The following is a 16,922-nucleotide window of genomic DNA, read 5'->3' as shown; positions in this document are numbered from 1 at the left end:
AAGAAGTAAATTTATATAAAAGTCATGTAACATTTGGGGGAGAGACCTTCCCCAAACAATGTAAGGATCAGGATCCACTCCCAGTGATACCTGATTAGCAATTAGGGCATACTAATGAATTCAGTGCCTGCCAGGGGATATGGTATTGCTCAAACCTGGTAGTGCTGGGGGAGATGGGAGCATGGCAGGATACGAGCCAGAGATTATCGTGTGGGGCCTTGAACATGCACCAGCCTCTGCACTATCTCTCTGGCCTCTGTATAAACTCATGATAATCTTGCAAGAAGAGGTGGGCTTCCCAAGCAGAGCTCAGGAGGTGGGGGTAGCCGTTCATGGCGATTCTCAAATCTGAGGATACAGTGCCGAGGACTGCAGTGCTAGAGATAACCCAGGCAGGCCACCCAGGGATGAAAGGAGCTTCAGGACGATGTCTGGCTATTATCAGGACTATACATCAGGGACTGGCTATATCAGGACTGTATCAGCGAACTACCAGGGCTACACCCAGTGATGCTCAGACGATCATATGGTCCTGAGGGGTCAAACTGGGGTCAGCTGTATACAAGACATTTACCTTAACCTCTGTTTTAACTCTCCATCCTATAAAATATAAAAATGATAGATAGCAGAGCAGTAAAGCATTTGCCTTACAAGCGGCCAACATGGCCGACCCGAGTTCGATTCCTCTCGCCCGCACAGCAGAGCCTGGCAAGCTACCCGTGATGTATTCGATATGCCAAACACAGTAACAACAAGTCTCACAATGGAGACGTTACTGGGCCCACTCGAGCAAATCGATGAACAACAGGAGGACCGTGATCCTATTTATCCTTTATTGTATCATCCCCCATTTTTATTCAATTTATTATTGTCACTGTCACTGTCCTCCCATTGTTCACTGATTTGCTCGAGCGGGCCCAGTAACATCTCCATTTTGAGACTTGTTGTTACTATGTTTGGCATATTGAATATACTCTCGGTACCTTGCCGGGCTCTCCAAGAGGGGTGGAGGAATTGATCCCAGCTCGGCCAGGCTGAATTTATTATTATATTCAATTTATTATTATAACACATATATATTTATATATGTGCTAGGAATTGAACCCTGAGCCTTAAATCTAACCTGCTCTACCACTAAGTCACATTCCCAAACCTGCTTTTTAAAATTTATTTACAGTTATTATTATTGCTTTAGTTTTTGGTTTGGGGGCCACACCCAGAGTGCTTAGGGAACCAGACGTGGTGCCAGGAATCAAATCATGATCAGCTGTGTGCAAGGCAGTGCCTTAACCCCTGTACTATCTCTCCATCCCATGTTTTATTTTAAAATACAAAACCTTTAAACATGATAGCAGAACATATGAGGCACAGTAAAAATGGCATTAAGAGGGAACTTTACAGCAATGCATTCATTAAAAAGCACCCCAAACAAGAAAGGACTCCCTAAAATAAGTTAAAAGTACAGCTTAAGCAGCTAGAAAAAAAACAAAGGGAACCCAAAGCAAGCAGGAGAAATAAAACTTAGAGCAGAAATCAGTAAAGTAGGAACTTATTAAAAAAAAAAAAAAGGCAAAAGATTAATGAAACCAAGTGCTGGTTCTTTGAAAGAATAAAAAAGATTGACAAACTACTGCCTAGACTCACAAAGAGAAAAAATGTTAATGCATCGGTAATGAGACGTAATGTGACGTCACACATCACAATAAATAATTCATAGATCATCAGAGATTTCTATGAAAATCTTTAAATCATGAAATTGGAGAATAGAAGAAATGAATAAAAGTTTGGACTCTTAAATCTTGAGGGCTGGAGCTATAGCACAGCGGGTAGGGAGTTTGCTTTGCACGCTGCCAACCCGGGTTCGATTCCTCAGCCCCTCTCGGAGAGCCCGGCAAGCTCCCCTGGTGTATTTGATATGCCCAGAACAGTAACAGTAACAATGGAGACATAGTTCCTGCTAGAGCAAATGGATGAACAATGGGAGGACAGTGCTACAGTGTTAAAATCTTAAAGGCTGAGCCAAAAGCAAACAAGAGCACCTAAATAGGCTAATAGCTATCAAATACATTGAACTGATAATCAAAAGCTTGGGTCCAGGTGGGTTTAATAAAGAGTTCTTCCAAATATTTAAAGATCTACTATCAATCCTCTTCAGGCTCTTCCATAAAGACATATAACAGGCACTCTCCCAGTTTCTATGAGGCAAAGAGTAATCTTATGATAACAAAAGCAGTAAAAGTAAAGTAAAGGCCCTCTTGTTGATCATCGATTTGCTCGAGCGGGCCCAGTAACGTCTCCATTGGAGACTTTGTTGTCACTGTGTCTGGCATATCGAATACTCTCGGTAGCTTGCCGGGCTCTCCGAGAGGGGCGGAGGAATCGAACTCGGGTCGGCCATGTTGGCTGCGTGCAAGGCAGACGCCCTACCTGCTGTGCTATCGCTCCAAAAGCAGTAACACACTAAAAAACTACACACCTATATACCCGATGAATGCAGATGCAAATATCCTTAACAAAATATTAGAAAACCAAATCCAAAAATACACCAGACAGATCATACACCATAACCAAGTGTATTTATTTCAGGAATGCAATGATAGTTGAATTTAATGGAGCGATAGCACAGCGGGTAGGGCGTTCGCCTTACACGCGGCCAACATGGCCGACCCGAGTTCGATTCCTCCGCCCCTCTCGGAGAGCCCGGCAAGCTACCGAGAGTATTCGATATGCCAGACACAGTAACAACAAAGTCTCCAATGGAGACGTTACTGGGCCCGCTCGAGCAAATCGACGATCAACGGGAGGGCCTTTACCTTTTACCTTTATACTATATCAAAACAAGGAAAAATAAAAAATGACATGATCATATCAACAGATTCAGTGAAAGCATTTGTCAAATCCGATACCGATTCATAATTTTAAAAACTCTCACGAAAACAGACATAGAAGGAATTCTTCTCAATGTAGTCATTTACTATAAATCCACACCAACATACTCAACTGTGAAAACGGAGAAAACACAAAAAAATAAAAGACAAATCAAACCAACTAGAAGCCTTACCTCAAAGATCAAGCAGACAATAAGGTTACATACTCTCACCACTATTATTCGACATATTACTGGAAGTACTTGCCATAGCAAGTAGGCAAGAAAGCGGTGTTAAAGGCATCCAGATGGAAAGAAGTCAAACAACTTTTTTCTTATGATATGATACTATACTTAGAAAACCTTGTGGACTCTACAAAAAAACAAACAAAACCCTTAGAAACAATAAACATATACAGTTACAGGGCAGGCTACAAAACCAACATGTGGAAATCAATGGCATTTCTATATGCAAATATAGAAGGGAGAGGATGTTTTAAAAAATCCCATTCAGAATTGTGAATGCACCTGAGAATCAGCTTAACAAAAGAGGTGAAAGACACACACAAAGAAAACTACTAAAAGAAACAAAAGAGGGTCTTGAATGACAGTACAGCTGGAAGGGCATTTGCCTTGCCCACAGCTGACCCAGGTTTGATCCCCAGCATCCCATATGGTGCCCTGAGCAATGTCAGGAGTGATTCCTGAGTGCAGAGCCTGGAGTAACTCTTGAGCACGACTAGGCGTGACCCCAAAAGTGGAAAAAATTAAAAAGAAAAAGAAAAGGTACAAGAAAATAGAAAAATTCACCACCTGTTTATGGCTTAGAATGATTGTCAAAATGACAATCCTACTCAAAGCACAATACAGATTCAACGCAGTTCCTATAAAAATACGCACGAGGGAAAAAAAAGAGAGGAAACTTGTCTTTCCCCTATTTTATACTACAAAGCCATATTGATCAAAATGGTTTGATACTGGAATAAAGAAAGACTTTCAGACCAATAGAATAGAATGAGTGTCCAGAGAAGAAACATATGCTCAAGTATACAAGGATTTGTAAATTATTCTTTGACAAAGGAGCTAAGAGTATGAAACAAGTGAGAGGAGCCTCTTCAACAAATAGGGAAAATTTGTAAGTCATATGCAAAAAAAAAAAATTCTGATCCCTACCTCACACTATGCACAAAAGTCAATTCAAAATGGATAAAAGACCTCAATATTAGACCTAAATTCATAAACTATTGTGAAGAATCAGCAGAACCTTTCATGCCACTGAATCTGGAGGCATATTCAATGATTCAGTGTCACTGGTCAAGCAAATGGGAGCAACGATAAACAAGAGGAACAACCTCAAATTAAGAAACTATGAACTACAAAAGATAATGACCAGGGTTCTCTCTTCACCATATTCTCTGGATACGTCCAGGAGGACAGCAGCATCAGATAGGGCTCCTGTGCCCAAAAAGATGGCATGTTCAATCAGGGACCAATAGTAAGCGCAAGAGTTTCACCCATACAGACTATGGCTGGAGACTAGGAAATCAGCGACAGGATGACAGGAACTGCTGGAGTCCAGCAACATGTACAGAGCACAGGGATCTGACCCACAAGCATGTGGCAGTAGGCTGGTGATCTAAGGAAAGTTAGGACAGATGTTACGGAACTATTGGGGTATAGTCCAGGAAAGGCTTGGTGACATGTTATCCAGACAGAAAAGTGTACACTGGGAGAGAGAGCAATGCGGAGATGGGACCTGGACTTCATACAGCAGAGCTTTCTTCTACCTCCAAAAGAATAAAGATGAAAAAATAAATGAAGACAAAAATGCGAAAGCTGATTTGTAGTTTGTTAGCAAACCTAGAAAACTGGAGTTTGTAGTTTGAAGAGAATGTGCCAAGTAGGAATAATAGACTCAACAAATTTTCTTAGTTATCTGAAACTCAGAGAGAAATAACGTATGTATTCACTTGCTAAAACATACAATATATGTGCAAAGACATTCAGGCACACAAATATATGAATACGTGTAGGCAAGATGTGCATGTGCATAATGTCTATGATCTGTTGCAGCTAAAGAGAAAAAGTCAATCTATTCATCAGATTCCAGCCTGCATTTCCACAGCAAAGGGTATTGTTTGAGACAACACTTGTATGCAAGGTCAGCACCAGGCATGCAGATCCTTCTGTGAAATGTGTCATTTGCAGAGTAAATGATACCGGAGAAAGGCAGATCTTTATTCTGTAATAAAAGCTTTAATATGCATCAGACACATTAATTAAAAAAAAAAAGAAATCTCAAGGAAAAAAACAACTCAAAACATAGTGACTACACTAAAAAGACATCCAAAGCCTGGGAGACAATATTTGCTCACCCCTCCTATGACAAAGTTCATATACCAAAGATGTATAAAATACACAAAATTTAGAAACAAAAATTCCAACCCCAATGAAAAATGGGAAGAAGAGATGAACAGAAACTTCCTCAAAGAAGATTTACAAATGGCTAATGGGTATAAGAAAAAAATGCTCTCCATCACTGATGATTAAGGAAATGCAAATAAAAACAACCAGGAGATAGTATCTCATACTAGTCAGATTGGCACACATCAAAAAGAACAAAAACAGCCAGTGCTAGTGTGATGTGAGAGATTTTTCATCCACTACTGGTGGGAAAATTGACTGGTTCAACCCTTTTTTAAAACTATATCAGCATTTCTCAAAAAACTAAGAATCGAGCTTTCATATGACTCAGCAATTCCACTTCTTGGCATCCACCCCAAGGGCCAAAAATTCCATTCAAAAAGATATTTGCACTCCTATGTTCACTGCAGCACTATTCACAATAGCCAAAATCTGGAAACAACTCAAGTGTCCAAGAACAGGACAAAGAGAAAAAGAAAAAGAAACTATAGTACATACATATGATAGACTACTACTCAGCTACAAGAGAAGATGAAATCAATTTGCTCTAAGCATATGGATTTGCAGTATCATGTTGAGTGAATTAAGTCAGGAAAGAAGAGACAGAGAATAATCCCTTTCATACGTGGGATATAAAGAAACACAGCAAGGGAAAAACAAATGGTCAAAGGCAACAGAACCTGAGAACTGGTCTACAGAACGTATTTTACCACAGGGGAAGGGGACAAAGAGGAGGGCTAGACTGAGGACAGGCAAGGTGGAGAGTAGGACTGGTGGTGGGTATGGTGGTCTTGGAACATTCTATGCAAGAACCTTTATCACTAACAGTACTATAAATCATGGTACCTAAAATTTAAACAAAAAACCTTTTATACATGAATCAACCTATATTAACATTTCTCACAATTTGGACTATGAATTTAACTTTTAAGTATCTAAAATTGAATTCTTTGTTCTAGTCTGTGCTTTTCTCTGCCCACTGTGCACAGCTCTAACAACAGGATCCAGCTGGACACACACAATCTCTCTCCATTTAGCAACGGCAGTCCTGAACATAGGGTTGCCTCTTAAAGATCACATATATATTTAAAGTTAACTCTAAAAAAGATAAAAATTTTGTCTTACTCTTTAACCTTTTTTTTGGGGGGGAGGGGAATGTTTGGGCCACATGATGGTACTCAGGGGCTCTATTCCTGGTCTGTATTCAGGGGTAACTCCTAGCAGTTCTCAGGGACCAAAGATGGTCCTGGGGATTGAACTGTATGGAGATAGTCTGTATGGAGAGCAAGCACCTTAACCCTTAAACTCTCTCCAGCCCCTTACTGTTTGACCTTATTAATGTAGACATAAAAATATTTCTCTACCAAAAAAAAAAGTTTTGAATGAAAACGGTGAATCAATTCCTAAAATGTTATTATACAGGTAAGAGCAATTCATAAAAACTTTTTTATAACTGATTTCTTTCTGTAGACTTCTAAGACTGAGAATAATAAGCATAATTATATCCTTGTAAAATATGCAGCTAAAACAAGCAATAACTCCAAGTGAACACTATACTTATATGGATGAGTTTTAGGTAATTTTAACATTTGCATAATCTGAAACAAGGAGAAAATGGAATCTCTTACCCACTTAAGCCACAGGTGTGACACTTAACAGAGTTATAAAAATGACTAATAAGTGGTTGTAAAACAACCTGTAAAGGTCATAACAATAATTATAGTCAATTAGTACAAATTAAATTGCTGACATTTAAAAGTATTCTACAAATAATTCAGAGTATTCCTTCTATAATTTTAGACTCATAAAGGGGGAAAATATAGCGCCCACTGGTACGATACGTACAAGAAGGTGCTTTCATGTTTTTTAACTTTATGTATTGGCAAAAAACTGGAAGGAATTGAACAAATGTAAAAGGTGGCTTTGATATGCAGAACTCTGATTTTTCACAGTGTAATTTGGCTTCATTTGACAAAACACCAGAAGTAAAAATGTGGAAAAAAAAAAAGAAGTAAAAATGTAGAGAGGGTACATTAAACATGTGCTCTGAAGGAAGGAAATGATAGGAAGAAACAATACTAACACAGCTTGACATTAAATAGACATATGCCAGACACAGTAATGACAAAAATTAATTTACTAATATTTGGGAATATTCCTAAATCACTATCTCTAAATTCATAAAATGTCTTATAAATGTCCTGAAATTTGAGAGGCTGTATTATAATTGTCAAAATAAAATATCAAGCGGCTTTTCAGTGGGATTGGGCTTTAAAAAAAACCCAAATAACTATCAGTCTCATAAATGTTAGCTATTTATAGGCTACTTATTTATTTTTGTTTTTTGAACCCCACCCAGCGCTGCTCAGGGGTTACTCCCAGCTCTGCACTAAGGAATCACTCCTGGGGGTGCTTGGGGGACCATATGGGATGTGGGGAATAGACTGAACCCAGGTCAGCTGAGTGCTAGGCAAATGCCCTACCTGCTGTAACATCACTCTGGCCCCTAATGATGCAATTTAACTCCCTACTTTCTTATTCTTCAAAAACTAAGATTGAGGAGCCAGAAGATAACTCAGAGGTGAGTGCATACTTTGCATATGGAAGGATCAAGTGAATCCCCAGCACTCTCTTTCCATATGATAGGAGGAAGGGGCATGGGGTAGGGTGTGGGGAGAAAGAGGTAAAACAAAACAGACTTATAAAGGAAAAGAAGAGAAATTACATATTCCCAATCAGGCTGTGGCTAAATCCAGAATGCAGGATGACATGTTTTTGGGTATTTTTTTTAAGTCATATTAGATTTCAAACCCATTGAAAGTTGGTTCAATTGCACAGTGAGAGACTTCCTTAATACTCTAAACTTTCTGCAGATTATCACCTAAAATAAATTAAAGTTTGCAATTTTTTTGTAGCCTTTTTAAAAAAAAATAATAATCCTCTGGATGTATTCGATATGCCAAACACAGTAACAATTGTCACAATGGAGACGTTATTGGGCCTGCTCGAGCAAATTAATGAACAACGGGAGGACAGTGACAGTGAATCCTCTGGACATAAATGAAAAGTAGTGTTCTCTCTGCAAGGGGAAATAGAAGGGTATGCACACTACTTGTCTGATGTCAGTTAAGCAGAGACCAAACTTAAGGGCCTCTTCTCTTCCCCTTCAAAGGCTGGATTACATCCAAATCAATCAATTTCCCTTATTTTAGGGCAGAATCGGCCTCAATTTATTTCAGATGACCTAGAAAGGTCAAATGTGCTCCAGGGGACATTCTAGTGGTCTTCAAGTGAAAAACAATAAACTCAAAGTGTTACATGTGAGCTACTGATTAGATCAAAACCCAAGAAGACCCTAAAATGTAGACTCTAAATATAAAGTTCTATAAAAACTGACCAAATTCATGTCCTTACCCGGGACCCACATCAAATAAATCTCACATTAGTATGACCTCAGCAGAAACTGGATACGCCCCAGCAAAAGATGAGTATGTCTTCAGGTATATACCTTATGCCAAACTTTCTGACATACTCCAGGTAGTTTCACTGTCCAGAGTAGAAGCAAACTGACAGATGATCAAACAAGGAATTCAAAAGGAATTTTCTTTTCTTTTTCCTTTTAATTTTTTAGTGTTGAGGTAACATGGTTGCAACAGAGTTAACGTCAATGCAACTTTATTTACTATTGCACCCCACCACTACCATCAAAGAAGAAATTAATTTTTCAAGGCTGGAAAGGACTTGTTTGTAGGACAGAACTAGAGAGAACTATGCTAAGTGAAATAAACCAAAACGATTCATATATGAATAAAATGAAACAAGATAAGGAGACCAAATCAAACCAAAACCAAAACCAACTTTGAATCTAGCTGCAGGATTGGGGAGGGGGTGGGGAGCGATAAAGGGTGCTGCAGGTCCAATGGACAATAATGCAGAGATACTAGCACTTTGCTGGTGGGGGTGAATATATGCACATATACCTAAAGGGATGTAAATAAGTACAGTGTTATGGAAGGAAAGGAAGGGAGAGACAAAAGGACATATTTGCAAAGACACTTAAAAAGATCTCTAAAGCTATACACAGATTGCTAACAGCAGTTATCTTTGGACTCCCCATGTGATAGAGAAGCAGAATGTGCAAGGGTGGGTTTCACTGATTATGTATGTATATATATTATATATAGTATATATATTATATATTATAATATGTATAATATTATAATATGTATTATATATAGTATATATATTAGATATTATAATATGTATAATATATAATATATACTATATATAATAAATATAGTGTAATAAATATAATATTACACTATACATATACATTATATAATAAATATATTATATAATATGTATAATATATAATATATATACTATATATAATATATATATTGTTTTAACTTATTAAGCCACCAAGTAATTTCTGTAATTTTGAAAGAACCCTAAGTTTAATCTGATTCCATGTTTTAAAAAGATTAAATATATTTGTATGAAATTCACGTAAAAATTAAATGCCATTTTACATAAGTGTGGCTACTAGGTCAAACAGAAATGATACAATTATCCTATCCTAAAAAATAAAAATATGGAAAACAAAAGTGCCCATAGAAACTGTCCTCCACTACTCAACATTCACTTCTTTGATTATATATACAGTATTAGCCACCAGAGGGAGTCTGTATATCCACCCACCCCCTCAATATTAAACCCAATAATCTCTTCAATTTTAATTTCATTTAAAAGGTGATGCTGACAGAGCTTTAAGCAATTTAATACAATTTTATAGAAATCAATTCATAGAAAAATTTATTTTGCACCAACAAAACACTGCCTTTCAAAGTCAATTTTTTTCATAAGAATGATGTATGTATAGATATAAATTTATACTTTACTGGAGTCTAGTTTTCTTAGAAAAAAGTTTACTAATCTCACAAGTAAAACATCTAGACAATAAACTATTATTTTAATGGAGCAATAAAATCCCTCAATTGTTAGACAATGTTGAGATTTTTAAAAAGTAAAAGTTTACACAACTATGACTCCTTAAAAAGAAAGAAGTGGACACCAGCTGAAAATAGCATCATCCACCCACTAAGTTCAATGGAAATAAACCAGCATATACTGCAGCAAAACACAGTTTGATGCAGTATGACCAAATATCTCTGAAAGTTAAATCTGAATGTCAGAGACAGGATACAGGGGCTAAGGTGCTTGCCTTGCATTCTACCAGGTTCGGATCAGGGGCAAGAGGTGGACACCAAGTAAGCTCCCCCCCACCCCCAAGCTGAAAGACAAGAGGAGGCTCCCCACCACACCCTAAGTGCAGTCAAACCCTGTTACCCAAAGATAATGTGGGGGGTCACTAAGATAGTTCATGGATCAAGGGTTCAAGGTCCCAAGTCAAGGTCTCAGTCTGATTGGAAGAGCACTGCAGGGACTCCTGGACAGGTTTGGGGTACCCGGTCCCCCAAAGTTAAATTTACAATATTCAACATTTAGAAACTGAAAAACTAAAATGCAAGTGTGTGTGTGTGTGTGTGTGTGTGTGTGTGTGTGTGTGTTCACATCCCAGCAGTGATGCTGGATGGGGGAACAATATGGGACGCCAGGAACTGAATCCAGATCTATAGCATGCAAGGGAAGAATCTCACCATTTGTACTATCTCTGCAGCACTCCTAAAGTTTATCTCTGATTAATTTTCCTCTCCTTTTGAGAAAAATCACATTGAAGGCAGAGCATACTGGTAGGTAGAGCACTTGCCAAGCATGTGGGCAAATCAAGTTCAAACCCAGGCACCCCATATGGTCCACCAGGAGTGATCCCTGAGCAGAGAGACAGGAGTAAGCTTTGAGCAGTGCAGGGCTCTGACCCAAAAACCAAAAACAAAAGCAGAAAAAAAAGAAAGGAAAAAAAGGGGGGGACAGACAAAATCATCAAATCATTACAGAAAAGCGAGATAAGCAGATGGACAAAGATCAAGTTTTTTGGAGAAGAGCTTCCGTTTCATGGAGTTCATATATCCATATTCTAGCCAGAGATTTTCAAAAAAATAATACATCCACCGTGCTCGCCTCATTTTCCACTCCCCTTCCCTTGGGGAGTTCTCTGTTCCCCAAATGGTCACTCCTCTTCCAGTAAGCTCCCAATTTCCTCGCACGCACGAGATCAAATCCAAGGCCATATCTATTTCCAGCCCTCTGGCCTGGGCTCAATTCTCGCCTAGCTTCTTTCACTTTACAATCATCTCCGTGCAACAGGTCAATCCACAGAAAGCGTCCTCCACCGCCCACCTCCCAACCCCCTTTACTTCCCCTCAACTGCTGGCCACGACTAGGTCTGTCCACAATTTCCAAATCTGCGCTAACCTTCAGAACGACACTCAACCTGGCCAGCTCCTTCACACCGAGTTCGCTTCCTTCCCCTGGACAAGATGACAAACCAGATTCCGGGTGTCCCCCGGGGAAAAATTTTGCAGCTGCCAGCTCATATCCTTTTCAGAACGTTTGCTTTTCAACAAACATTCTGCGGGCTAAAAAAAAAAAAGAAAGAAAAATCCACCTGCTTTCTCCTCTTATCACTGCAAACGTGAGCCATCAAAATGCAACCTCCGAGCCACATTACCTCAACTTTGATTTGCAGGAATCGGCGTTCACTGTCAAGCAGACGGGAGCGGTGCAAGTTTCTTCTTGTGCTTTTCTTTCCACTAAAAAAAGAAGGCACGGGAATTTGTTGTTGGTGGTGGTGGTGGTGATGGTTGTTGAAGACGAGCAAGCATGCCACCAATGCCGTCACGACGGGTGAGCGGCACACCACCAACTGATTTGATGATGATGATGTCTTTTGGTTTTTGTTTTTTTTTCAATCTGGCAGGTCCGAGGCCGCACGCGCGCGCGGCTTTTGATCTTTTTCGGGATGCACAGACAGCAGCACCCCGCCGTGCACCCGCGGGACGCCCCGCGCGGGAGCAGCCCCGAGACTCGCAGCCCGGCTGGGACTGACACGGCGGCGGCGCGCGGGGCGGGCAGGGGGCGGGGGGCGGGGGTGGGGTCAGGGCTGCGCCCCCCCGCCCCCCGCGAACGAGGGTGGGCGCCCGCCGCGGGGCTCCCCGGCGAGAAGGCGGCCGCTGGGCACAGGCCGGGCCCCGCAGCCGCGGCCGCTAACGGAACCCGCCGCCGGGAGGCCGCGGGGGCCGCTCGGACGGCCGGGCGGGCGGCGGCGCGCGGGGCCGGGCGCCGCGAGGGCGGGGGTTCCCCGCGAGGAGCTGGCCGCCCCGGCGCCCCATTGGGCGCCGCTCCAAACGTGCCCGAGTTGTGACAGGAATAAAGTGGGTCACAAGGCCTAGCGGGTCCCCGCGCGCGCCCGCCCGCCCCGGCCGCGGGGCTCGGCCGGCCGCGCCGCCCGGCACCGACCCCGCGGGCCGCGCTCCGGCCCCTCGGCCTCGGCCTCGGCCCCCGCCGCGCGCCCGCCGCCCGCCGCCCGCCGCCCCTCGGGTAACCCCGGCCGGGGCGCCCCGCAGGGCCCGCGCGGGCCTCCGCCGCCAAACTCCGGGGACGAGCCGCGGCGCGGCGACAGGCGAGACAGACGCGGGCGGCAGCTCCCGCCCTCCCCTCCTTGGCCGCCGCCCCCCGGCCCCACACACGCCGCCCCCCGCTCCCACCCCTTCCCCGCGCCCTCACCGTGGGGCTGGCGGCGGCGGCTCCGGCTCCGGCCCTCCCCCACCCCGGAGTCCCGGCGGCCACTCGGCAGCGGCGGAGCCGGGGGCGTCGCGGGCGCTCGGCTGGGCGGGCTGGGGCGCCGGCGGCACCTGGGGCCCGGAGTCGCGCCCCCCGCCCCCGCCCCGAAATTCAGCGCTCCGGCCGCCCGCTCCTCCTCCTCCTCCTCCTCCTCCTCCTCCTCCCCCTCCCGGCCCGTCCCCTCCTCCACCGCCGCGACCGCACGCATGCGCCGCCGGCGCCGGCCGCCCGGCGCACGTCAGCCCCCCGGGCCCACCCGGCGGGGCGCCACTCACCGGGAGCGCGCACGCGGCGGCGGCGGCGGCGGCGGCGGCGGCCGGCGGGGCTCCGCGCGCTCGCTCGCCCGCTCCGGGCCTCAGCTGGCGGCCGCTCGCTCGCCGCCCCGCCGCCCGCGAGAGCGCGCTCCCTGCCGGCGCATGCGTGGTCCGTGACCCCCGCGGGCTCCGACGGCCGCCGCCCGCCCCTCCCCTCCCCTCCCCTCCCCTCACTCTCCCTTTCCCCGGAGCCGCCCGCCGGCCCGCTGGCCCGCTCGCCGCGCATGCGACTTGCGGGGGCTGGCCGCGCCGAGCCCGGCTGGGGGGGCGGGGGGGAATCTCCCCGGCCCCCCCCCCCTTCGCGGAGCCCGTTACTGGAAAGCCGGGGAGGCGGGGCCCAGCCTGGGGGTGGCTGGGGGGGATGCTAGGGGGACGGGAGCTGCCGCGACGCTGGAAGATGCTGGCGGGCGTCGAAGAGGAGGTGGAGGAAGAGCTCCGAGCCGGGAGGAAGGATTCCGAGGCCCAAAGGAACCCCCTGTCCCCCTTTCAAAGGAAACCTAAAGACGACTAGCGGGTGTTGGCATCACTCGCGTTTCCTCTCCCCGGGAAGTGGGGAAGGGAGGGTGTGCGCTAAGGACGGGACTGGCGGGATCCTCCTTGGGTCGCTGCTTCTTGGGGGCTGCTTCTTAAGGTGCTGGTTCTAGGACCAACTGGATGACCCCGTGGCTAGAGGAGCGACAGCAATACAGAGGCCTTGGATGTCTTTTTTGCTTTTTTTCCCCACCGGCCTTTTATTAGTGGCCTGGTGATGCGGGGTGAGGATACATCCAGAAGTTTAATTTTTTACCCCTTGCTTTATTCGAACTGAGCGTGAATATTTACTGTTTTAGAAGAGAAAATGATTTATCCTGATGCTTAACACAAAGTTGGAAGGCCAGGGAATTTTGAGATTAGTTCAAAAGGCTGGAGTGCAAGTTTGGCAGGCACCATGCCCCAAGTTCGACCCCTGACAAAGTATCTACCCCCTTTCCCCAACACATCCCTCATTCCTGCAGTCATGGAAGAGACAAAGCACTGCTGGGCCCAAGCAGCAAGCACTGCTACCCCAGGACACCTAAGCATTGATTGGGGAATCTCATCTAATCCTGAAATGGTCCATCAGTGAAAGCACATTATTTGTGGTTGTAAAGTTATTGGAAGAGGTATTTCTATCTTAATAACTAGCAGTTTTCATGTCCTTTGGATTTGAAGTAAAAGTCACTTTTTTTTCATGTACAACGATCAGATTTATTTATTTTTATTAGTGAAACACCATGAGGTATAGTTGTAGACTTAGAAATTTTTGTGCTTGGGTTTCAGTTATACAATGATCCCATCCCTCCACCAGTGCCCATTTTCCACCACCACGGGTCCCAGTATCTGTCCCACCCCCATCCCCCCATCCCACCCTGTGGCAGGGCATTCCCTTTCTCTTCTCTTCTCTCTCTCTCTCTCTCTCTCTCTCTCCCCCCCCCCCTTTTGGAAAAACCACTTTTTTTGCTTAGAAAAATAACTCGGATACACAGTCCTCCAAGGTAAGAGTAAACATTTCAGAAAAATCTTCAAAATCAAGGAACTTATATTCAGATGTCAGAGCCTTCCCCTGAGAATTTTTCCTTGGAAAGAAAGCATGCTTCGTTAGCTTCCTCCATATAACAAGGGGTTTAGTAGCTGTGTTGCTGTCCAGCATTCATTCCCTTTAGAGAATTCAACCTGTAAGGCCTCTGCAACACTCCAAGAAGAAAGCAGATTTAAGTTCACTCTGCCTTTGTGGATTTAAATCTAAAGGGGGAAATCAAGGACCAAAGCCACTTTTCTGTTCATGAATTCTGAGAAGGTGACTTAAAAAACCACATTCAGAGATTTTCCCAGGAGACATTTCTGATGGATGTCCAGAAACTGCTGTAGGCTAAATGACTGGGAATTTGTGGTCCTAAAAATAGTACAGCAGGCAAGGCCCTTGATTTGATGCCAGCCATCTCTGGTTTGATGCCCGGCATCCAATATGGTCTCTCGAATCCCACCAGAAATGATCCTTGAGCACAGAGCTAGGCATAAGGCTTGAGAACTATGGTGTGGCCCATAACCCAAAAAAAAAAAAGACTGGGAATTTCAAATTAAACTAGTCAGTATTTTCAAGTGTTCATTTTATTGCTTACACCAGGGAGGCTTTCTGTCACTTGCAATGATGAATTTTGAAACTTGGTAGCAAGAAAGGCGGCAAGGTAGGGTGAAGCCAGACTAGACGACAGAATGCTTGTCCTAGGATGTGGCTGTAAAGACTATACCCTCTTGGTATAGTTTACATCTAGATTCTAGGACATAGATCTTCAAAAATACCTTTGCCCTTTTTAATGGTTCCATTGTCCTCTTAGTCACCAGGATCAAATCATGTTCATCTTTGACTCCTTCCTCTCACTTTCTGTATTTAATCATTTACCAAGACCTGTTGATAACTTTATTTTCCCTCTGTCATCCTTCATAATTTCCATGGTTCAGTTACCCTTTTTACCCTTACCCTTTTTCCTCACATTCTCTTCAAGAGAACACTTAGGTATTTCTAATAACTTTCTAACTTTCCACATTTTTCTTTTGTTTGTTTTGTTTTTGCTTTTGGGGTCATGCCCAGTGATGCTCAGGGGTTATTCCTGGCTCTGCACTCAGGAATCACTCCTGGCAGTGTTCGGGGGACCATATGGGATGCCAGGGATTGAATCCAAGTCAGCCGAGTGCAAGGCAAATGCCTTACGCCCTGTTCTATCACTCCATCCCCACTTTCTAACTTGCAAGTTACAATTTTCCCTTAAAAATTCTGTCTAACAAATCCTTATTTTATGTCCCCTGACCTAAATCTCTCTTTAAATACAATTTGTATAATTTAGATACTCCATTTTTTTCTCACGCCTTGCTGTTAATTTAAACAGAACAATTTCGGGACAGAGAGTGTAACTTAATTGGCTGGGCACATGCTTTGCATACAGGAGGCCCTGGGCTTCCTAGTCAGTATTTTCACCTGTCCGTTTTATGCTTATAATTCCCTGAGCACGACCATGTATGAGCCTGACAGTATAAACACACAGAAATTATCATTTGTGACTCCCTTTCCAACTGACTTCCTGTATTTTGATATTTTAATGGAGGCAATATAGCATGGTAGTTAAGATCAATAAAATTAATAAACTACCTGAATTTAAAACCCATCTGTAACATCTGTATGACTTCAAGTTATTTTTCTGTTCGTTGGTTTTCTCATCTGTAAAATGAGAATAATAAAAATACCAACTCATATAATAACAGGAGAGAAAGGGAGGAGAAAGGAAGAAGAGATGATAGGAAGATAGGTGGGTATACTAGTCCCTTGTACTTAAATCCTATATAAGTGTTGACATTTTATTATAGAAGGGCAATACCCAAGAGTGCTCAGTGACCATCAGGACCACTATATCTGCAGTGCTGGGGTAGATGGTCACATGGTTCTGGGCATGAACCAGAATTTTATTTGTGTTTTGTGTTGTCTGGGGCATACCCAGCAATCCTCAGGGGTTACTCCATGTTCTGTGCCCAGGGATCGAACCCAGGTCAGCCACATGCAAAGA

General features: G+C 43.8%; 1 protein-coding gene across 4 annotated transcripts in view; it reads right to left on the bottom strand.

Annotated features, from left to right (window-relative positions):
* The window catches only part of CLOCK (clock circadian regulator), a 98,844-nt gene extending 85,430 nt beyond the window's left edge, over nt 1-13,414 (bottom strand). For 2 of the 4 annotated variants that reach the window (XM_056111500.1, XM_056111504.1), the window contains exon 1: nt 11,922-12,015. The gene's annotated coding sequence lies outside the window, so the exon portion shown is untranslated. Of the gene's footprint in view, nt 1-11,921; nt 12,016-12,976; nt 13,134-13,308 lie in introns of those variants that run through there. The other 2 variants (XM_056111501.1, XM_056111502.1) reach the window with 2 other exon arrangements.
* Nucleotides 13,415-16,922: the final 3,508 nt, after the last annotated feature.

This window comes from Sorex fumeus, unplaced genomic scaffold, assembly GCF_029834395.1.
Source record: "Sorex fumeus unplaced genomic scaffold, SorFum_2.1 ptg000013l, whole genome shotgun sequence".
Classification (NCBI taxonomy): domain Eukaryota; kingdom Metazoa; phylum Chordata; class Mammalia; order Eulipotyphla; family Soricidae; genus Sorex; species Sorex fumeus.
The sequence above is the reverse complement of the archived record's forward strand: the minus strand, read 5'-3'. Positions and strand labels throughout refer to the sequence as shown.